We start from the raw sequence: 19,235 nt of genomic DNA on the forward strand, positions 1-19,235 counted from the left end.
TTATAACCTTTTTTTCCATGAAACTATGATATGATATTAAACTCATCTTATGAGGCATTGTTCAATGTTCCATGAAGATAAAACACAGATCCCTAGCAAACCTATCATGAAAGAATATCATGTGTGCTTGTATCATTCCTTATAAGATAATAGAAAATGTTCACTGAATATTAATTGATCAAACCATTTCTACATTAAAGACTGATATTAAGGCATTAAACTGATATTAAGGCAATATAATTTCTCTTTTGCATTACATCTTTTTCATTATTCCATGATTGGGATCAATAAAGTCTATCTATCTATCTATCTATCTATCTATCTATCTATCTATCTATCTATCTATCTATCTATCTATCTATCTATCTGTCTATCTATCTATCTATCTGCCTATTTATCATGTATGATTATGTAGGTGCCAGAGCCTATAATCATTAATTACTTGAAATATTGAGAGAAGCCATAACTGACAGGAGCATAAAACGTATAAATACTCATCTGCAGAAAAGATTTACAAAGCAACTAAAAAAAGAACCTTAAGACCTCATAAAATGACAGGATGAGAGAGACAGAGAAGAAGGTTACACACACACACACACACACACACACACACACACACACACACACACACACACACACAGAGAGAAAGGGAGACATTAAATACATACATACATACATACACACATATATATATATATATATATATATATATATATATATATATATATATATATATATATATATATATATATATATAATGTGCTAGTTTAATCACAAGTATGACATTTGTGATAGTTTAAATAGTGGTTGGTGTGTGGACATCAGCAATGCAAGTTATTCACATTCATTCACTCAGGATGCATGCTAACATCCTGACAGCTTAATTTTACAGACAACAAATAACCCTACATCATAAGTAGCATTCAGCATAATACAGCATTCAGAAATCAAGTAATTTTTCTTCGTGAAAGAATGTGCTCAAGCATTTACAGTGCCCTCCAGTAATATTGGCACCCTTGGTAAATATGAGCAAAGAAGGCTGTGAAAAATTGTCTTTATTGTGGAACCTTTTCATATTTTGTTCCAAAAAATTCTCTGTTCTCATGGATATCAAACAATTGCAAACACAACACAGTTTAAATGTAGGTGTGAAATAATTATTGGCACCCCATGTAGTCATATGAGAAACATATATTTGAAGTGTATTTCCACAGATATTTTAAATTTCTACACCTGGGTGATTAGGAACAGGAAATTGTTCAACCATGAATTCCTGTTTCACAGGGGTATAAATATGAGGTAAAACATAGGCCAAATTCCCTTAGTCATTCATAACAATGGGTAAGACCAAGGAATATATCTGTGATGTGCGGCAAAGGATTGTTGGAAGTGCCTGTAAGAAAATAGCACAAGCATTACAAATGGCAATTTCCACCATCAGGGCAATAATTAAGAAGTTCCAGAAAACTGGAAATGTTATGAATCAACCTGGAATTGGATGTGTGTCTATATTGTCTCAACGCACTGTGAAGAGGATGTTAGAGTGGCCAAAAAATCTCCAAGGATCACAGCTGGAGAATTGCAGAAGTTAGTTGTATCTTGGGGTCAGAAAGTCTCAAAACTACAATCCAAAGTAACGTACATCACCACAAGTTGTTTGGAAGGGTTTCAAGAAAAAAAGCCTACTGGGTCTACTCTCACCCAAAAACAAACTCAAGCGTCTTCAGTTTTCCAGACACTACTGGAACTTCAAGTAGGATAGGGTACTATGGTCAGATGAAACAAAAATAGAGCTTTTTGGCAATAAACACCAGCGGTGGTATTGGCGCAAACAGAGAGGGAGCCGTATGGAAAAGTACCTCATGCTCACGATTGAATTATGGTGGTGGCTCTTTAATGTTTTGGGGTTGTTTTTCTGCCAGAGGACCTGCACATTTTCTTAGGATACATAGCATCATGGACTATATCAAATATGAACAGATATTGAATGAAAACCTGACTGCCTCTGCCAACAAAACTTAAAATGGGCCATGGTTGGATCTTCCAGCAGGACAATGATCCAAAACATACATCAAAATCAACATAAAAATGGTTTACTGACCACAAAATCAAGGTCCTGCCATGGCCATCCCTGTCTCCTGACTTGAAACCCATAGAAAACCTGTGGTGTGAACTGAAGAGGAGAGCACCAGCATGGACCTAGAAATTTAAAGGATCTGGAGAGATTCTGTATGGAGGAATGGTCTCAGATCCCTTGCCATGTATTCTCCAACCTCATCAGGCATTATAGTGGAAGACTCAGAGCTGTTATCTTGGCAAAGAGACATAGCACCAAGTATTTACTAAAAGCATGCCAGATTTGGCCATCACCTCCTGTGGACGATTGCTTCGTCAGCGATGCAACTGATGTTTTCCGTCTATTTCAGCTTATAACTTTCTGAAATATTATTGTAGAAACATAAGAAAAAAATAACTAAATAACTAAAACCTTAGTGCAGGGGTGTCCAATCTTATTCGGAAAGGGCCGGTGTGGGTGCAGGTTTTCATTCCAACCAAGCAGGAGCCACACCTGAGTCTACTGAAAGCCAAGATCAACTGATTAAACAGGTGGAATCAGGTGTGGCTCCTGCATGGTTGGAATGAAAACTGGGACCCACACCGGCCTTTCGCGGATAAGATTGGACACTCCTGCCTTAGTGTACCGCTTTCCCAGATTTGGGTAGGGAATGAGGAAGCTCACACGGCTCTGTGCTTGTTGGCTCTCTCTGTCTTTCGAGGTGTCCGTCTCTCCCGTTTTTATTCTCGTCTCGGCTCACCTCAACACGTAACATTCATAACTATAATTCCCTGCATGTGTGCAATCCTTACCACTTACCTTCTCCAACTCCACCCTCCCAGGGAGTGGTGGGGACTGCAGATGAAAATTAGCCTTTGGCTAAATCTGGTACACTACATGAAATGGAAACATTTATGTTAAAAATTGTACATGGTCCCTTTTCAAATAAATAAATAAACTAAACTAATTCACAAACTCGAGCACTCGAGCACGCCCCGCTTCTACAATTATGGGACAGTCACACTAGGCTTTAAGCATACGTATTTTTTTCGGACGACACTGTGAACATGGGCAGGAATGGGAAGTTTTCATATGTAATTATGTTTTACAGCAGTAAAATGTCAGAAAATATTTGAAGCAATGAAAAAATTATTTTATGTTTCCATGTGTTAAATATACAATCTAGTCCTGTTTTCAACGACACCTCAAACCAGACAGACTCAATTTTAAGTTGTTTGTTATAGTCTTTCAAAGCTGTGTTGCAAAGTACAGGATAGCTCGATACCGCTAAAGTTAGCGCTTCCATTTTTTTTTTTTAGTTTTAAACTAAAAAGATCACGCAGTGACGTCGCTATCATCTATTGGTCTCACATCTTCACATGATACGATTATACAGCTCAGAGTTCACCAAATTTGAACTTTCATCATGAAGCGTAACATGAAAATTCTACACATGAGCTTGCTTATCTGGTTTGCTGTTTCGGGATAAATTTGAGTGAAAGTCAATGGAGTGCTCAAGCCTAGTGTGACCACCCCTTTAGTCTGTTCAAACTTTTTTATTTCCAATCAAAATGTGGGACATTATCTCAAGTTGTGGGATGTGGGACATACTGATAGGGAATGAATGAATGAGGAATGAATAGAAAAATGTGTGGATTGATGCTGTCCGGTGGGGTTGTAAAGAGAGAACATATTCGGGAATGCCAAACCAAAATGACTCGTGTTTTTTATGAGTCTCTGTCTTCAAGTCCAGCTCAAGTTTTGTGTCAGTTGTGCACGAGTTCAAGTCAAGTCGCAGACTCACCAACCCTAATTGTGCCCACCTGACCATCTAATCATTGCCTTAAAAAGATTTTGGTTGGAGATGAAACCTGCAAAAAGGGAGATCTCCAGGAACAGGGTTGGTGACCACTGATTTTTCTGGTAGTGGTATAGTTCATTTAACATTATCGGAGCAAGCCGGATTCATGTCAAGTGTATTTTATTTAGTTTGATTTCAAAATTTACCTGTTTCTCTTCTTTCCAATTAGGTCCCCATTTCTGTCCTCTAAAACTAACTATGCTTCCAAATATTCAATGGCAACTACATTGCAAGCTGTTATCTTAGCAAATTGTTGTCTTGGAATACTACAGTCACTCCACTGCCAAATTGTAATCAAGGTATATTTGAACTCTGAAATCAAAGTATTTCTTAAAAGCATTTGCACACTAAAATATATACTTTTTATTTAGTAACAAATGACAGTGATCTGGTGTGCAAGTGTACCTGTCATCTGAGTTAACCTCTTTTCAGATCCCTGACAATGGCAAGGATTAATTTCGAAGACAAACTGATGGGTCAATTTTAATGCATATAGGTGAAAAAAATACAGAAGTTGATTTAATAATAATAAAAAATTAAATCTAATAAAAAAGGTCTCTGTGTACAATAGTGATGTAATAGAGTATCAAATGCTTATTATCATAGTATGATTTTTTCAGTCTGTGTACAATGGCCCTCTCTGACAAATATTCATACTTGTATTAGTGACACAACAGCACTACTAACCAAGATGTCTAACTTTATTGACCAGGGCTACATTCTGAACTAATATCCCCTATACAGTGTCCCAAGGTGCTTGGTCATTTGACAGCAGTCTACCACTCCAGTATATTACACTTTTCCCTCATCCATTAAATCAGGATTTGGAACAGGAATGCTGAGCACTGATATCAGTAATGTTGCCTTTTTCTGTCTGCATGGCTAATAATACTCTGCTCGTATTGCTTGGAGAGGCCTTCTTCAGCTTATTGTGTTTTATTAGCACTTCTTTTTTCATTAGTGGAAAAGGTTACAGGCACATAGGCGAGATCAGACTCTCTCCAGTGTGAGCCTCAAATCCCCGCCTGTGAAATTGCTCTCTAGTAGCCAGATGAGCTTGTCTCCGTTATTCCCCAATACAGGTGCACAAATATCAGCCCTCAAACATGAGACAAAGCCAGGTTAATTATTTGGCAACGGCAGCCGCTGCGGTTAATAAGTGCAATATGAATCCGGGGCTCCTGAGCAAACGGTGGTGAATGTACGTGTGTGTGAGAGAGAGAGAGAGAGAGAGAGAGAGAGAGAGAGAGAGTCAAATGACGTATTTGGAGCAACAGTGCATGTGCTAGATTCAGACTGAGCAAGGGGTGGCAACATATTTACACTACACTGGATCCAGGCTAAACGTAGTGCCGCATCTGTTCCAGACATGCATAGCAGGGCCAGTCCAGTGTCTACAGTATCTGTACAGGTAGTGGAACTGATTCATTTTACAGATCAGTTCCAAAACAGATTTAAAACCCATGCCACGTTAACAAAAAATATTGATGCCCTGGCCCTAAGCTGGTGTATGTCCAAATGTTAATTTTAGTATCTGGCCTAAATGTGGCAGACCTGGTTCAGAAGTGATTCAAACTCAACTCAGTTCTGGCTCCACAGTCACATCTTACATATTCATTCAAGCCAAACAAATTATTAACAAATTAACGCTTATATAAATATGGTTTAGGGCCACATGGCGGTGCATTGGGTAAGGTAGTGGGTAGTCTAGGTTCTCCGGTTTGAACCTGAGCACGGGCTTCTGTCTGTGTGGAGTTTCTTTTTGTGTTCTCCCCGTTCATGTGGGTTTTCTCTGGGTTCTCCAATTTCCTCCCTCCTTCTAAAAACATGCTGGTGGATGGAATGGCTACTCTAAATTGACCATAGATGTGTGTGTGTGTGTGTGTGTGTGTGTGTGTGTGTGTGTGTGTGTGTGTGTGTGTGTGTGTGTGTGTGTGTGTGTGTGTGTGCGCGTATGGAGCCCTATGATGGACTGGTGTCCCAACCAAGGTGTATTATGGCCCAGTATTCCAAGGAAAGGCTCCAGATTCACCATGACCCTGACCCAGATACCCTGAAGTGTTACTGGAGATGAATGAACAAATTATTTCCACCAAAAATTCATTTTAAACAGACGACCATAAAACCACATCCTTGTGTACAAATAGAAGTGTATAAAGTGCTTACATTGAAGCATTTAGCAGAAAATCATTACTACTATTGCTGTACTTTGTAGCTGAATGGCCATGAGTTGAAAGGTAATGGTTGATTGCTGAGCTTGGTGATATTGTTAAATGGGTTGATTACAGTAGCACACAGCTTACTTTAAAATCATCATCTTCAGGTTTAACCTACAATTATTTTTTTTAAATCTGGAAGATCATGAGCTCTTCCAGGATTAAAACAGAGTGCTCACTGAATGTTTTAATGATCAGCTTCCTCAAACTTTCTTGTACCATGCCCAAGCATGATTGCCCCCCCTCCCAGCAACCCCCACTGGCCTGCATTCACATTGCACATAATGTTCCGGGCATGAGCACACTTACGTCAATATAATGCGATTTTTTGTTTTGAAGAAAACAGGAAGAAAAGCGCTCTCACATGGCACAATGGAGTCCATCATTGCAACATTACTTACCTTGTGGCTTATTTGGAGTCGGTGACACATGGCCCTCTCGCATGCGTAATAGATTACCTAATAGATTTATCACTTATGCTGCACGGCTATTTTCACTTAATCATGCTGCACGTATCAGAAGATTTTTACAGAGGCAGCTGACGTTGACTTGGGCATGGTACAGAGCGATCACTATAGTCAAACGAACTAGACTTTGGGGGTCAAACCTGCTCAGGCACGGTACAGATGTGTGAGTACACTCTTAGAGACAGAGGGAATTTTTAAGAAAGAGAAAGAGGAAATGGTCCTCACAGTCATATGAAGAGCATACAATGTGTTCACACTCCCTCAGAGAGAATGCAGACAGAAAACAGACACACTTTTACATTAACACTACCAGGACTTTATTGGCATCGTTCTTATTCAGTGTAAATTGTGGTGATGAGCATTTTCTGGATTATGAGGCTTATGAATTGGATTACCTAACTATAGATCTGTTTTTTTCTTTTAAACATTGTTTACTAATAATCTGCCAAGTCCCAAGAAGTGGGTGTTTTGCTTCCAGAAATGAACTTGAACTAGAGAACTGAGCTGGGGAATTTAGAATCAGATATATATGACATGGCACCGCTCCACAGTCAAGTGTTCATCTGAAAGAAAGAAAGCTAAGTGTGTCTCTCTGAGCCGGCTCAACCTGATGAGGGCAGACTGGGATCATCTTCCTTGCTGACAGAACTATGATTTCCCTCAGGAGAACTCTCTCACGCCTAACCTTCCCTCCCCCCTTGTGTTCTCCCTCTCTGACTCTGTTCGGGTTCACTGAGCTCCTTCTGGGGTCTGTTTGAACTTCGCCTTTTCATAATGAGCTTCCCTTACAACAACAGCACAAACATTTAACAGTCTTATTTTGCTTTGTTTCAGGGTGAAGGAGAAACCCTTTTATTTGACCATGACAAAATACTGTTTTCACTCAATGCATGAATTCTATTAAGTTGAAAGGAACGAAGTTGGAAAAAATAAGTTAGTGTAATTACTCTTTAGTCCCAGTCCAGTTACAGTTATAAATGGGATGATGTTGTAATACCAGATTATAAAATGTGACATTATGAATGCTTTTGAAACAGATCCTGAAACATACATCATTTCATTCCAGGCAGGGCTGTTTATGTGCAGGGCCACAGAGGACAGATTGATAGAATGCTAGCAGCAGCAGGGAGAGAAAAAGAAAAAGAGAGAGAGTGAGTCCTTGGCCTTGCTCCAGTGCCTTTCTCATCTGCAGAATGTACTTGCTCCATGGGGGACTGGGAGAGCACTGGTCATCTCCATGCAACAGGCCTTTTTGCCATTCCACCCCTTCCCTTTCCCTCCTTCTTTTCCTTCCTCAGCCCACACGAGCACCTGCCCCTACCTCCCATCTGCCGTCTGTTGTGCACCCTCTTCCCATTTACAATTCAATTAAAGCCTGCAGCCCCCTTCCAGCCACATCTCAGCCCTCAGCAGTGCCGCTATACAGGCAGCAGAACAGGGCTGTTATACATACACACAACCAGCACACAGCCAGCTCAGGGGGACTGTGTTTGGAGGAGAAAAAAAAGCATCTACTGTCTGTGTATGAGGGAGTGTTGCCTTGCTCTGTTATTTTTTCTTTCCAAATATACTGTATATTTGAAGTCAAATTGCTTGATTTCTCTCTCGTTCCCAACACACACACACACACACACACACACACACACACACACACACACACACACACACACTGCAGGAGAAAAAAAATGTGCAGAGTGTGCAAACTCTAAGTGTATACTTGCATTTGAAAATACTGTATATCAGGTAAGAAAGATCATAAAAATTCATATTTCTTTAATCCATTCATTTGTTTTTCCAACAGAACTTCAAGAAGCAAGGTTGCAGAACACACTACAACTGAATCACCTCTTCACTCTGAAGTGCTTTTTTCTTTCTTTCACAAATTAGCCTACTTTCCACACCCGGCATGTGATATTATCTGTGAATGCAAAAAGAGGATTATGAAAGCTTTGAGACTAAATTAAGCCTCATGATCCCCCCGCCCCCCGCCCCCCTATGTAATATGAAAACAATATCCACGGGCATCACATCTCTGGGAAAAAAGATATAAAAATGAGTATCTTTAATATTTAATTACAGTAGTGCCAACATGCAACTTTTATTACTTTCTTGCATTATTTGCATTTTGGGCAGACTCGGGAGCGAGGACAGACACAAAGAGTTATACTGAAAGAGAGAATGCTTATCTGTGCTGAGGATCCTGGCCATGCATGTTTTAATAGAGCTACAGTATAGGAAGCAGACACATTTTGAGGTGCACGGTGAGTGAAACCTAGACTTCTGAGGATATACACAGGTCTTTGTGCACTGAGTCAAAGTGAGGTACAGGTGACAAAAAAAAGAAAGAGACAGAGAGTGACATAGAGAAAGAGAGAATGAATAACCCCGAGATGGTGTGTGTGTGTGTGTGTGTGTGTGAGTGAGTGAGTGAGAGAGAGAGAAAGAGAGAGAGAGAGAGAGAGAGAGAGAGAGAGAGAGAGAGAGAGAGAGAGAGAGAGAAAGTGTGAAAGAGATAGAGGGAGTGAGTGAATACTACCTGAAAATTGTTGAACCAGGGTCATTCAGCTATGCCCTGATTCATAATGCTGACTGAGCCCCCAGCGCTTCTCACTCATCCAGCCTCCCTCAAGACATGCATGAAACTGCAGTAATGAGCCATAATGCATGTAATTAACAACTGAACAGCCCTGACTGATTTCATCACACTTTACCTGTACCTCTTCACATCATTTGAATGCATTTGTGCACCCCCAGTATCATGCAACTTACCATTATGATGATAATGATGATAACATGAAATATATATTTATAGCACCTTGCAAAAGTCACAGTACACATGCAAATAAATGCTGTACAGCAAAGATGCCTTGAAAAATTAAGAAATTAAATGTTTCTACATTTTTAAACAAAATACTATAAAGTGCAGTAATAAACAGTAATAAATTAAACAAAGTCACTATTTAGTTTGACGACCCTTTGTTTTAAAAGTTTTATAAGGAAATGAGCTGTAAGTTTTATTGAGCATCTTACAGAACCAGTCACAGTTCTTCTGGAGATTTTGACTGTTGCACACACTTCTTATTTTTGCAGCAAAACCCAGCAGCTTTCATTGTGTTTTTGTCTGAATAATGGTTTCTTACGTAATATGCTGCTTTCTTTAATGACATACAAACATTTTTTGTAACATTTAATTTTGTGCTGGAAAACTAATGTTTAGAAATATAAAATGTTTTTGTACTGACTCGATAATGTACAGTCATTAAAAAAAACTAAAAACAACAACAAAAAAATGGTGCCTAAGACTTTTTCACAGTACTGTATATATGTATACAGTACTGTTATATTAGCATAAATAAAATATTGTATTAGCAAAACAATTCCATCATGGCATTTGATGTGCCATTAATTAAAATCCATAGAAATGACTTTTCTAGATGAGGCTGGGGTCCTTCTGTTAGTCTATGGTTGCAGTAGTGCTTGAAAGTTTGTGAACCCTTTAGAATTTTCTATATATCTGCATAAATATTACCTCAAGCATTATAAAATCTTCACACAAGTCCTAAAAGTAGATAAAGTGAACCCACTTAAACAAACAAATATTATACTTGGTCATTTATTTATTGAGGAAAATAATCCAATATTACATAAAAGTATGTAAACCTTTGTTTTCAGTATCTGGTTTGACCCCATTGTGCAGCAATATCTGCAACTAAACGTTTGCGGTAACTGTTGATCAGTCCTGCACATCGGCTTGGAGGACTTTATCCCATTCCTCAGTACAGAACAGCTTCAAATTTGGGATGTTGGTGGGTTTCCTGACATGAACTGCTTCCTTCAGGTCTTTACACAACATTTCTATTGGATTAAGGTCAGGACTTTGACTTGACCATTCCAAAACATTAACTTTATTCTTCTTTAACCATTCTTTGGTAGAACAACTTGTGTGCTTAGGGCCATTGTCTTGCTGCATGACCCACTTTCTCCTGAGATTCAATTAATGGACAGATGTCCTGACATTGTCCTTTAGAAATTGCTGGTATAATCCAGAATTCATTGTTCCATCAATGATGGCAAGTTGTCCTGTCCTAGACGCAGCAAAATAGGCCCAAACCATTATACTACCACTACCATGTTTCACTTATGGGATAAGGTTCTTATACCAGAATGCAGTGTTTTCTTTTCTCCAAATATAATCCTTCTCATTTAAACCTTGACTCATCAAGCAACAAAATGTCCACATGATTTTTAGCAAACTGCAGACAGGCAGCAATGTTCTCTTTTGGAGAGAAGTGGTTTTCTCCTTGCAATCCTGCCATGCACACCATTATTGTTCAGTGTTCTCCTGGCTCAAGAACATTAACACTGGCCAATGTGAGAGAGGGCTTTAGTTACTTAGAAGTTATCCTGGCTCCTTTGTGACTTCGCATACTACACATCTTGCTCTTGGTGTGATCTTTTTGGTTGACCACTCCTAGGGATGGTAACAATGGTCTTAAATTTCCTCCATTTGTACACAATCTGACTGTGGACTGGTGGAGTCCAAACTCTTTAGATATGGTTTAGTAACCTTTGCCAGCCTGATGAGCAACAACAACTCTTTTTCTGAGGTCCTCAGTAATCTTCTTGCCGTGATACACTTCCAAAAACATATTTTGAATATTAGACTTTGATAGATCCTTGTTCTTGAAATAAAACATGGCAGTCACTCACACCTGATCATTATCCCATTGATTGAAAACACCTGACCTTCAAATTAACTGCTAATCCTAGAGGTTCAGATACTTTTGCCACTCACAGATATGTAATATTGGATAATTTTCTTCAATAAATAAATGACCAAGTAAAGATTTTTATCTCACTTGTTTAATTGGGTTCTCTTGGTCTGCTTTTAGGATTTGTGTGAAAATTGCATGATGTTTGAGGTAATATTTATGCAGATATACAGGAAATTCTAAATGGTTCACACTTTCAAGCACCACGGTATATAGAGCATCCCTTTAAATTCTCTAAAAACCAAAGGAAAACAAAGTTGCTAAATGAATGAATGAATGAATGAATGAATGAATGATGAATGAATGCCTTTTATTGTCACTATACATATGTACAATGAAATTAAGAGCCACTCCTTTTTGTTCCGTGCAAACATATACATTCAATACACAAGAAGAATAAACAGAAAATACACAGATAAATAAACAAGATAAATAAACAAAATAAATAAACAAGATATACAATATATGCAATATAGATATGCAAGATAGATATTGGGGTGGATGGGGGAGGTACTATGAAATGAACAGTTTTGAGACACTATATACATATGCTGTATACATGTGTTTGTTTATCATGGTAATAGCTTTCGGGAAGAAACTATTCTTAAATCTACTAGTCCTTGTTTTGATGCACCTGTAACGTCTCCCTGAGGGCAACAGATTGAACAGATCAAAGCCAGGGTGAGAACTGTCCTTAATGATAGTTTTTCCTCTGCTGAGGCAACGGGAAGTGTAAATATCCATCAGGGAGGGGAGAGGGCAGCCAATGATCTTCTGTGCTGCTTACTACCCTCTGAAGCCTCTCCCTGTCTGCTGCGGTGCAGCTACCGTACCACACCATGATACAGTATGTCAGCAGGCTCTCGACGGACGAGCGGTAGAAGATCAGCAGCAGATTGGAGTCCAGATTGTACTTCCTGAGAACCCTCAGGAAGTGTAGCCGCGTTTGAGCCTTTTTGATAACTGCTGTGATGTTGTCCGTCCAGGAGATGTTTGCAGAGATAAGGACGCCAAGAAACCGGACGGTGTGGACCTTCTCCACACACTCACCATTAATGAAGAGGGGGGCCAGCTCCGTGTTGTGTTTTCTGAAGTCTACAATAAGTTCCTTGGTTTTCTTGGTGTTTAGAGTCAGATTGTTCTTTGAACACCAGGCTGCCAAGTTTAGGACTTCCTCTCTGTAGGCTGCCTCCTCTCCTTTTGCGATAAGTCCGACCACTGTGGTGTCGTCAGCAAACTTGATGATAAGATTATTGATGTAGACTGGTCTACAGTCATATGTGTAGAGACAGTACAGGAGGGGGCTCAACACACAGCCCTGTGGAGAACCTGTGCTCAACGTGCGAGTGGAGGAGAGGTGGGGTCCGAGTCTCACTGTCTGGGACCGGTTGGTGAGAAAGTCCTTTATCCAGGCACACGTGAGGCGGGGGAGGCCAAGGGTGACCAATTTGGTGACGAGAATGTCCGGAATTATTGTATTAAAAGCCGAACTGTAATCCACAAAAAGCATCCGTACGTAGCTCTGTTGCTGCTCTAGATGTCTCAACACGTAGTGGACAGCTACGGCGATAGCATCCTCTGTGGATCTGTTTGCACGATAAGCAAATTGAAAAGGATCAAAATCTGGGGGGAGGTAGTCCTTGATGTGCTGAAGAATCAATCTCTCAAAGCACTTCATGATAACTGGAGTGAGGGCTACAGGACGATAATCATTCAGGCTAGTGGTGGGCGACTTCTTTGGCACTGGAATGATTGTGGCTGATTTTAGGCAGGACGGGATGACTGCTTGGGCCAGGGAGAGATTGAAAATTCTGGTAAAGATGTGGGCAAGCTGGTGGGCACATGATCTGAGCACGTTACCAGGTACACCGTCTGGGCCAGCAGCCTTCCTGGGGTTCACTGCCAGAAACATCCGTCTAACATCGTGTTCCCTCACAGTAAGTAGAGTGGTGCAGGAACCAGAAGGGGATGGAGGCAGGGCTGGACTGGTACGGGGGCCAGATGAGGGTGGAGGTGGGGCTGGAGCAGATGAGTGCTGTTGTTGTGATGTTTCAAAGCGAGCAAAGAAGCAATTTAGCTCTTCTGCCAGAATCGCACTCAGGTCTCCTGTTGTCGCCTCACGGCCTCTGTAGTTCGTGATGTTCTGTATGCCCTGCCACACCTCCCGTTTATTTTTGCTGGACAGGTGGGACTCTATGCTCCTCTTATAGGCCGCCTTAGCTTCCTTAATACCACCTTTCAGGTTGGCACGGGCAGCTCTGTACAGAGCTCTATTACCAGACCTGAAGGCAGCGTCGCGGGCTTTGAGTAGTGTGCGGACCTGTTTGGTCATCCATGGTTTCTGGTTTTGGAAAACCCGGATGTTTTTTCCCACAGTCACATTTCCGATACAGAACTTGATGTAGTCCAGTACCGTTCCTGTTAATGTTTCTAGCTCTTGATGTTCAAACAAATCCCAGTCTGTCTGTTCGAAGCAGTCCTGTAGTTTGCAGAATGCATCATCAGGCCAGGTGGTAACAGTCTTTATAGTGGTCTTAACACTGCGTCTGAGGGGGGTGTAGGCAGGGGAGAGCAGGAGGGAGAGATGGTCTGATTGGCCGAGGTGGGGGAGAGGTATGGCTCTATACGCGTGCTTAATGTTGGAGTAAACATGATCCAGAGTGTTCGCCCCTCTAGTAAAACACTTAACATGTTCATAGAATTTCGGGAGTACAGTCTTCAAGCTCGCCTTATTAAAGTCTCCTGCAATTATGTGAACACCGTCGGGGTAAGCCCTCTGCTGCTCGTTTATGGTGTTCAACAGGAGAGAGAGCGCCGTGTTCACATTGGCGTCGGGTGGAATATACACAGCCGTGATAATCACCACTGTTAGCTCTCTCGGTAGAAAAAAGGGCCGACATCTTAAGGACATGTACTCGAGGTCAGGGGAACAATGTTTGTCTATCATTGTTCCGTTGTTACACCAATTCTCATGCACATACATACAGAGCCCCCCCCCTCTGCTCTTACCGGAGTCCTCAGTCCTGTCCCAGCGAAGCATAGTACGACCTGCTAGCTGCATGCTAGCATCGGGTATCCTCGGATGAAGCCAGGTTTCAGTAATAATCAAAACACAGCAGTCACGAACGTAGCGATTTCCAGCTAGTTGTAATTCCAAGTTGTCGATTTTATTCACTAGGGATCTGGCATTGGAGAGAAACAGGCTCGGTAAAGGTGGCTTGTGTGGTTGTTTTCTTAGCCTTAGCATAATACCGGACCTGCATCCCCGCTTTTGCTTCCTCTCCCTCCTCCGTCTGCGCCGCCTTCTGGACCCGACAACAATCCACGGAGAGCCCGGCAATCTCGCTATGTCGTCTGGGATGTTGTGTGTGTGATGAAACATTCTCGTAATAGGTATGCGGTGTTGGTCCCCAATATCCATAAGGTTCTGACTTGTATAGCGGATGTTCGTGGAACCGATAATGCTCAAACAAATAATAAAGAAATAATACAAAAACAACGAAAAAGAGCACTGGAAAGGAGAGCCGTGAGCCGCAGCAACTGTGTGCGCCGCCATCTTGTGAATCTTGTAAATAAAATGCACTTGTTGCAAATGATTTTCAGTGGGTTTCCTCTTTAATGCGGCTCAACTACAGGTGTCAAACTTGCATCCCGCAGGCCAAATACAGCTTCCTGCCTCGTTTCATTGAGACTGCACAAAATTCGCAGTCCACAAAAGTCCACAGTGCACATTCTGTTCATGCCACCAGCACAGCAGTGTGCGTAACTTAAAAAAAACAACAACATCCAAACATACAACAGTGTCCATGAAGGATGGGGACAGTCAGTGTTCGGGAATAAACCTCATATTTGTGTTTATTGATTATCCATAAGTATTAATATCACACAAACACTCAACAGCTACAAATTGATCAAACACGACATATGATTTTTAAGCATATAGAAAGTGGTAATGTGGAATTTCGATAGATCTTTAAAAAGTTTAAAAAAAAAATAGAATGTCAATCAAACACAAAAGGAGGCATGGACATGTGTTTAAGGCTTATTTTATTCTTCTGTGTCAGTGTATTTAACATATATAATATTGGACATAATTCTTTAATCTGACTGCAAACCTAGCATCACACATATACACTGCTATAATGAGCACAAAGCATACAGAAAGTTCTGTTGTGCAGCAAAAGAAAGAAGGATTGTGTTGGGGTGGTTAACATGACTATCTGGGTAAATGTTTGGAAGTTAAAATTAAGATGTGTATTTCAGAGAGAGTATGCAATAGTGGTTTATTCAAAAATTATTTTAATATGTTATACCCTCACTCACCTTTGACTTCTCTTTTTCTGTGTCTACATAAAGGCTTTTTGTTACCAAGGTGCCACCACAGGACACCAAGGACACCACAGTCACTTGCCAGCATTGACAAGTTAAAGTTGTCAGTGAGGTTTGCAGTGCAAAATTTGAAAGGACAAAAATAATGGCTAATCTCGTTAGTTATTTTATATACAGGCCGTTAGACCTAGAATTCTGCCTGCTCTAAATCATACACAGTAATTAAACTGACCGGAACTACCTGTGCATTACACAGTTTGAACGCACACCTTCCAGCCAATCAGAATTGAGTATTCAGTCAGACCATGGTATAAATGTTTGCTAACGATCACAATAGCCTTATTTTATGGCCCTCCAGTTGTTCACAAACATGCCAATGTGGCCCAGGCAGAAATTGAACTGGACACCCCCTTATTTATCAATACAGAGTATGCACAGATATGTATGTAAATTATGCATGAGTATATTTACACAAAGCTTTGACCATGTGTATACAAAGCACCCAAGTGGAAAATATAGCCACAACGAAAATGCACCACTTGTTTGTGCAATCAAATCTGGACTGCAAACATTTTCCGGAAACCATTATTGATTTTTTTTCCCCCCAATTAAATGCAATTTCTGTTAAATACAAACAAAGTGCACAAAAGAAAAAGTCCCAGGTGTCATGTATCAAGATTGAGGCGGAACAATCACAGATTTTCTAACAGGTTTTATTTAAACAACTGAAACAAACACAATGACAACTAGGCAAAACACTGTGGCATGGAACAAAAACACAGGAACATGGAAGACAGAAGTCTAATACAACGAAATACTGAGAAACAGTGCAAACAATGGCTATATATGCACACACACGTGCTCATTAACAAATGTGAATCAGATGCAGGTGGTCATGTGACATGTGTCCCCAGCTGGGCTGGAGCTCAGAGCGACATCTGCACAGCAGGACAGTGGGACGACTTCCTCCGCAGGATAGGAGAGGGGAGCGATGTTCTCCGCGAGGCCTGAGGGAAGCTCAAAGATTTCCGCTAGGCCACAGAGGGGAGCGAGGTTCTCCGCAAGGCCAGGGAGAGGAACGATGTCGTCCGTGGAGCAGGAAGGGGGAGTGATACACTGCGCACAACAAAGAATAGGAACGACGTCTTCAGCGGAACATGGAGGCAGAGCGACGTCCTCCGCGAAGCAGGATGGCAGAGAGACGACCTCAGCTGAGCAGGATGGCAGAGCAACAACCTCAGCCGAGCAGGAAGGCAGAGCAACGTCCTCATCCGAGCAGGAAAGTGGAGCTAGGTCCTTAGCCAAGCAGGTAGGCAGAGTGTCCTCCTCAGCCAAGCAGGAAGGCAGAACGACGTCCTCAGCGGAGCAGGCAAACAGATCGCCGGACTCAGCAGTGCAGATAAGAGGAGAGACCTCCTAGACGGGGGAGAAACGCAGAGTGATGTCCTCAGCTGACCCAGAAAGCTGAGTGGTGTCCTCAGACGAGCAGGGAGGCTGACTTTTGTTCTCTGCTAACTCTGTTTGCTGAGCTAGATCCATTCTGGGGGAGGGAGGGTGGGAGATGGTACTAGCCCCGACCACAGACTCCCACTTGTACCCGGACTCCTCCTCCTGTTGGTGTGGCGTGGCATAGTCCTCTGTGAACATAGTAGGTAAGTTGAAGTCCGGGTAATTCCTGGCGACCTGCTGCTTGCGTAGTGCAGTAGATCCTCTGCCTGTTGGCGTAGCGTAACAAAGTACTTCATAAACATCGGTGACATCCTGACGCCCCAGTTCTCCATCCTGGCGATCAGTTGCTTCCGATTGTAGGTCTTTCGTTCTGTCACGTATCAAAATTGAGGCGGAAGCAATCGCAGATTTTCTAACAGGTTTTATTTTTTAGAAAAAAACAACCAAAACAAAGACACAACGACAACTAGGCAAACCACTGTGGCATGGAACAAAAACACGGGAATACAGAAGACGGAAGTCTAATACAACGAAAGACCAAGAAACGGTGCAGACAATGGCTATATATACACAAGTGTGCTCATTAACAAATGTGAATCAGGTGCAGGTGGTCATGTGACATGTAGCGCAGTGCAGTGGCTGATGAGAACTGAAGTCCAGCGTTTCCTTGATATATGACACCAGGGTTTTCAACATTTCACTTCAGATAGCATTTGGAAATAAGGCAGGGATTTCCTAACCATCATTGAGTAGGACTGTGCCCACAAAGTGGCATGTCACATAGCTTATGCACAATCTATCCAAATCCTTAATGCCAATGGTGTTTTCCCCAACACCAATATATTGAGTTTAAGCACTGTAAGAAAATTAATGCAGTTATTTTAACTATTATTAATATAATCTCATTAGATGTATTAGATATTCTATATTCCATTATTGAGCAGCTGACCAGCGATGCACATTTGCTGATGTTCAACATTAAATGAGTTACATTAAAAATAACATAAATATGCAAAAAAAATAAAAAAATAATAATACAAAAATATTAAACTGCACAGCTAAATATACAGCTGGATATGCCTGTATTTAAATAAGCTTTGACATGCATAAGTACTATACAGTGGCTACAAACAACTGATATTTATTGCTTATTACTTACACTTACAAGTAATCTTCATTACTTACACTTGAGCCCATGACCTATGTACACACATTTGATGAATCCCAAATATATTTTTGTATGCAGTTTGGAAAACCTTTTTATGCAATGTTGATAAATGTGGCCCATGGTATAAACACCACTGTACTTCAATACACAAACAAATTAATGTCAGAAGACACACTTGACTAAACTTGCACATTTGCAAATTCTTCCAGAAAGTTAGAAAAAGGCAGTGTGAGGACAAGAGCCGATCTCTAGTTATGGCGCCGTTGGCCTTACACAGGGAGGATTTATGACTGTTAGTACATCCATGTTCCATGTCCACAAGCTGACTGGAGTGCAGCCATGTGCAAAGTAAAAATGACCCAATGAAACTTGTAAAATACAGTAAATCAGCTCTCTATTGATCCCTTCAACACTCTAATCATTAATGGTAGTAACTTGAAAATAAGAAATGTATAATTTGTTATTTGTTTTACATTGAAAACTAATGAAACTGTATTACAGAAACAGAAAAGGTAAGGGAGTACATTGTGGTATACACCATATGTTAAAAGTATGAAAAAGCTTTTGTCACAAAAAAAAAGGAAAGCTCTAAATCCTGTTGTCCTGGTAGTGGATATAATGTGATTTTGATTAGAATGTCCAATTCCCATAGTGGATAGAGTGTGATTTTGTCTAAAATGGTACTCCAGTACTAAATAGCATGAACAATAAATGGCATACTAGGATGAGGTTGTTGATGTTCTATTGTTCATGCCAGTTACTTGGTTGGCTGTTGAGTGTTATGCCTGTGCCAGGCATTAAAGTCTCTACTTTCAAGTCATTGAAAGCATAATGTGAAGCTACAGTTCAAAACAGATGCTTCCCAACTGTATCTATCAGCCCATATTGCCGCTTCCTACAGAACGCCACTCAAAAAG

This window comes from Ictalurus punctatus, chromosome 9 (genome assembly GCF_001660625.3).
Source record: "Ictalurus punctatus breed USDA103 chromosome 9, Coco_2.0, whole genome shotgun sequence".
Taxonomy (NCBI): domain Eukaryota; kingdom Metazoa; phylum Chordata; class Actinopteri; order Siluriformes; family Ictaluridae; genus Ictalurus; species Ictalurus punctatus.